Below are 6,000 nucleotides of genomic sequence, written 5' to 3' on the forward strand. Positions count from 1 at the left end.
ATAGACAAGGCACTTGAGGCAGAGCAGCGGGATGAAGAGAACAACTTCCTTTCCTCTTAAGGCCCACTTTATGCAGACACTATTCTTGCGACGCCACAGAACACACAACAGGAGAGGGAGGAGGAGGATTCTGGCAATTTTGGAAGCATTGAAGCAGAGGAAACCTTAAGAGATGGTTTTCAGCCCCTAGAAACCTTGGGAGTAGTATGTGGCTGGGAGGAGGCAGTTTCCGATACTGTAATCCTCAGTGACTTTGAGGACTTCTCAGCCTCTGCAAACTTGCTGTGCATGGGCTCCCTTATTCTTCGAAGCCTGTGAAAGGACCCGAGAATTTGTGATATCAAAGAGAGGGATCACTATTGGTTGGCAACCCTCCTTGACCACCGTTACAAGGGAAAAGTCTCGGAACTCATCCTGCCCTCACAGAGGGAGCACAGGATGAAATTTCTTGAGGACATCTTAAAGACCTTTAATGCCTTTCCAGACTCTGGTAGGTTACAGTCTCGTGTTAGTAGGTAGTTTTGAGGCTTATGTTGGTGAAAAGGAGCGGTGGAGAAGAGCGATGCATTTAAAAAAAATGTAGTCCTTGGAGCCCAGGGCTTTCTGCTCCAACATCCCATTGGCAGCGCCTGCATCATATGGTGGAATATTATCTAGGGGTAAAAACAGACATGGAGAGCTTCGCAGTAGACTATCCACTGGGTTGCCTGGTGATGAGAATAAACCACTGGCAAGAAGTTGCCCAGTATGCAGTTGAGCTGCTGGGCTGCCCTGCATCCAGTGTGATTTCCAAATGGGCATTCAGTGCTGCTGGAGGTTTTGTGACAGATAAAAGAGCACATCTGTCCACAGACTCCGTTGACCAGCTAACATTTAATAAAATGAATCAGTCCTGGATTAGCAGCAGCCATCAAGCCCCTGATGTCACTGATTAAGTGTTTTTGGGATCTAGAATTTCTGCAAAACTGTCTAGGCTAGGCTTTGTGGGTGTTGATATTGTCTTGAAATATTTTTTTTTGGTATAGGTTTCATGGGCACAATTATCACCCAAGGACCAATTTTTACACAGCTGTTTGATAGATGCATCAATTTTTTTTTTTTTTTACAACAATGCCAAATTTGTCTTTTATCAAGAGTATTTCTATTGCAGGGATCTCCAAACTACGGCCCTCCAGCTGTTTCGGAACTACGCGTCCCATGAGGTATTGTAAAACTCTGACATTCACAGACATAACTAGGCATGATGGGAATTGTAGTTCCTGAACAACTGGAGGGCCATAGTTTGGAGACCCCTGCTCTATAGGGTTACAGTGTGAAGGCACCACCAACACCTAAAGACCAATTTTCTGCACCTGTTTGACTGGGGCATATCATTTACATTTTTCACAGGAAGGCCAATTCTTGCTTTCATCAAGAGTACCTCTATAAGGTTATGGTGCAGAGGTACCACCAACAATCAAGGCCCAATTTTTCCACACCTGTTTGACAGCCAGGTGCATATAATTTGAGTGTTTTTGCAGCAGAGTCCAGTCCTGCTCCCTCTGTGGGGAGTTGCAGTGTGCAGGCACCACCAACACCCAAGGATCAAGTTTTCCACACCTGTTTGACATAATTTTTAAGAACAGTATCCAATCCTGGGTTTACCAAGGATAACCGTGAAGGGTTATGGTGTGAAAGCACCAACAACAACCAAGGCCCAATTTTTCCACACCTGACTATCTAAAACAAAAAATTGTTTATCTTGGCCTGAGTATATCATAATTTGGCTTCTTCACATAAGGCTTGCTCACTGTGGTGCAAAGCTTTGTTATTTCCATCCAAAGTCTGCCAAAGAATTTATCCAAAAAATTTCTAATCTTGTTCCGAGTGGACTAAATTGTGGCCTCATCATACAGACTGACTCTGCAAGCCGTTGTTTACAAAATAAAGAAAGCTTGCAGGGAAAATCTATTTAAATGTCCTTTTTTTCTTTATAATTGTCGGTTTTGCTGCAGCAGGTTCTATACACGGTACAGATGCACCACTTTAGGGGCAGACTAAAAGAACCACCAGGTAATATATTTAAAGGAAATGTAATTTTTAGTGTTTCACTTTAAGCATCAATAAAATCACTGCTTCAACAAAAATCTTTTTAAAAACTTTTTTTTTGCATTGATACAAGCCCCCAATGGTAATACCCTCACTCCCATACCCTTTTAAGGGCCAATAACTTGCATACAAGCCTTTAAAAAGGGGGACTTTTGATTTTGCACAAAGCAAAGTCCATGAAGATATGGATGAGCGAGTTTAGAGTGGAGGAACTTGACTGGCCTGCACAGAGTCATGACCTCACCTCGATAGAACACCTTTGGGATGAATTAAAGCAGAGAAAGCAAGCCAGACCTTCTCATCCAATATATGACCTCACAAATGCACTTCTGGGAGAATGGTCAAAAATGCCCATAGACACATTCCTAAACCTTGTGGGCAGCCTTCCCAGAAGAGTTGAAGCTGGTATAGCCTATCAGTGCCCATTAGTGCCACCTATCAGTGCTCATCAGTGCAGCCTCATCAGCGCACATCAATGAAGAAGGAAAATTTTATAGCAAAAACTATTTTTTTTTCTAAATTTTCTGGCTTTTTTTCATTTGTTTAGAAAAAAATAAAAAAACAGCAGTGAATTAATACCACCAAAAGAAAGCTCTATCTGTAAAAAAACAATACAATTTTCTCGTCAAATGTGTTTATTAATTTTAAAATATAACAAATATTGACAAATCGAGTACATACAAGGATGGTGGTACATATGTAAAAATGTAACAAGTAGAGCAACGAATAAACCAATAAAGTATTACATTGAAAGCATTAGAAAATTCCATCAGAAGGAAAAACTTAACCCAAGGAAGCCAGAGTTTCTCAAATTGACCAATTTGATCTCTTTCGATAAATGATACAATTTTCATATGTGTACAGTGTTACATGGCTGTGCAATTGTCAGTCAAAGTGTGACAGTGCTGAAAGCTGAAAATAGGCCTTGGGTAGGTAGGGGGTGAAAGTGCCCAGTAGGCAAGTGATTAATGGAGGTTGTGCCTATGGACTGAGTGTGTGCCAGGATCCTGTAAAGCCTCTTTATCTGTGCTAAAGTTTCTTCATTGTCTCTCCAGCTGGGAAACATGGACTGTCCCAGTCTGCCTTTACCTATGCTCAGGGGTGTAGCTACAGGGGTCACAGGAGTCGCAAATGCGACCCAACCGCATGCTCCAGGGGGCATGTGCCTTGCCCTGTACAGCTGGATAAGAGGGGCGGCAGCCCATAGAGCAACCAATCCCCTGCTGAGACGCTGAATGCCTGATTCTCTGCACATGCATTCAGTGGCTGCAGGAGGAAAAAGGAGGCAATAATGTTCTCTATAGGCTGGCGTCCCTCCTATCCAGCTTCCCTCTGCTGCCCCCAGGCCTCTGAATTCTCTCCCGGCCTCTGTCCTCTCTGTGCCAGAGTCAGATCTAGGCAGGTGCTGTGCTGGGCTGTGCTCTCCCCACTCCTGTTAGAGCAGAGATCCTCCAAACAGCAGATGGAATGGGATCACTCGTACTCAGATTGCACTGTGCACAGACTGTACCCACCCCCTACTGACATTTCCTGCTGCAGGAGGTGAACACATGTAATCAAGCCATGTATAGTCTGGTCTGATAGCGATCTGTGTCTGTATGGGGCAAATCTGTGGGGGGACCACAGCCCAGCACACATCCTCCTGACTGGGCTAAGATGGGGATGGGGGGTTATTTGAGCTAGAAAGGGGAATGGGGGGGTTGAGCCTGGAAGGAGAGATTTATGCTGCTAGGATTGGGGGGAGTTATGCTAGAGAGGGAGGATTTGGGGGTGAGCATTTGTGCATTTGGAAATTGGAATAAAACGGGGGATTTGGGGGTGGGAATTTGTGCTAGGAGGGGGGGTGGAAGGGAGGATTAGTGCTGGTAGGAGGGGGTTATGGGACTTAGGCTAGAGGATTTAGGGGGGATTGGGAATTTGTTCTAGGATAGGAAATTTCAAAGGGAAAAGGGATGTGTGTTATTTATTGGGTGGGGAGATTTGTGCTAGGAGGGGGGGGATTGAGAGGGATTTGAACTAGGTACTGGGCTTGAGGGGCAAATATTTATGCTGAGAGGGAGGATTTGGACTGGAAGGAAGCTAATTTTTGCATTCAGGATGGAGAGTGGGGAAGGGGCCAGTAAATTTGTCATTTATTGGCCCCTTCCTTGTCTGAATGAATAGAGTCAGTGATCCATACCAATCACCGACTCTGTACATTCATATCTAAAGCATAGTAAACTATGCTTCAGTTTCAGTGGCAGCCTGTAATCCAATGTGCTTGGTCCTCTAATTTACATGCAGGGAGCATGGTTTACAGGTTTTTTTTTTTTTTTTTGAAGCACGTAATTAGAGCCAGAGTCTTTAATTGGCTTCAAAAATGGATCAGCTCGGGGCGCAGTACCACTTGTGGGACAATAGCAAATTAATATTCACTATTGTCTTCCTGATTCTCCTCCCGGCCAATCAGGAAGCGAGACCCGTCACCTACTTGGCCTAACGGAGAGGCAATCCAATTGGTCGCCTAGGAGGAGGAGGGAGGAGACTCACAGCACATGGAGGAGAGGAGGGAGGAGATGCATGGTGTTATGCAGGAGAGGAGGAGACACAGGGGAGGCCACCGTCCGCTACCCAGAGAAGCGCTGTTTACGACCTGGATGGGGTAAGTGCGGGGCTAGCCGACTAAACGACCGGTGGGTGGTGCACAAGTGACCCGACCAGGGGGGGTGGCATCTCCCTCCCAAAAAATAAAAAAAAAATAAAAAATTACCACCAGCCCCCACTGTTCAGTTTGTGAATGAACAGGTAGCTCTGTACAGAGCTAATCTTGTCCATTCTGTGCAGCTGAGGCTGCAGAGATGGAGATTGAGGGCTGTGTCCTCAATCTCTTTTCTCTGTGTCAAAAGGTGAACCATCAGAGGCCTGACATTTCACTAAATCCCCCCCCCCCCCAACGGGGCTCCTGAATTAAAAAAAATAATAATAAAAAATAGTATTGTAAAAAAAAATTTAAAATATCTACAGACACCAATGGCCGAACAACCAGGGTCGCAAAGGTTGCACTTCTGACAGGGCTCTGACATTCCACCACTGGGCTTGGAGGGAAGGGCCCTGGCTGAGGGGGGGCCCTAATGGTTTCTTGCACCAGGCCCTGAAGGTTCCAATTACGCCTCTGCCTATGCTCATACTGTTTCATGGTCTCCAGCTGTGAACCTATAGACTATTCTAGTCTACCTGTACTTTTTGGTATTGCTTCTGAGAGAGAAGTGTCCTCGGCAGACTGTGCTTAATGTTTTGGAGCATCTCACACAACTTTATCCTCTCCAGTTACAAGTTCTACAAGCAAATAATCTTTAAAAAGAGATATACCCTAGACCAGGGATATGCAATTAGCGGACCTCCAGCTGTTGCAGAACTACAAGTCCCATGAGGCATAGCAAGACTCTGACAGCCACAACAATGACACCCAGAGGCAGAGGCATGATGGGACTTGTAGTTTTGCAACAGCTGGAGGTCCACTAATTGCAGATCCCTGCCCTAGACTGCTCAACGAGCTGGAATGAATGAAATATTGCTGTGGGCCTGGCTAATTCTGCACTGTTTTAGGAAAAGAATGTGTTGAACTCAAAAACTCCTACTTGGGTAGCGCAATCTATTTTTAGTTGGTTATGATTCTTGGGGGGTCTATAAAGTACATATCCATGTCACTGTTCAAACATGTTTTGCTTACAGTGGGGAATCGAAAGTTTGGGCACCCCAGGTAAAAATGTGTATTAATGTGCATAACGAAGCCAAGGAAAGATGGAAAAATCTCCAAATGGCATCAAATTACAGATTAGACATTCTTATAATATGTCAAAAAAAGTTTGATTTTATTTCCATCATTTACACTTTCAAAATTACAGAAAACAAAAAAAATGGCGTCTGCAAAAG

This window comes from Lithobates pipiens, unplaced genomic scaffold (assembly GCF_037356315.1).
Source record: "Lithobates pipiens isolate NorthernLeopardFrog02 unplaced genomic scaffold, aLitPip1_a1.2 Scaffold_8, whole genome shotgun sequence".
NCBI lineage: Eukaryota > Metazoa > Chordata > Amphibia > Anura > Ranidae > Lithobates > Lithobates pipiens.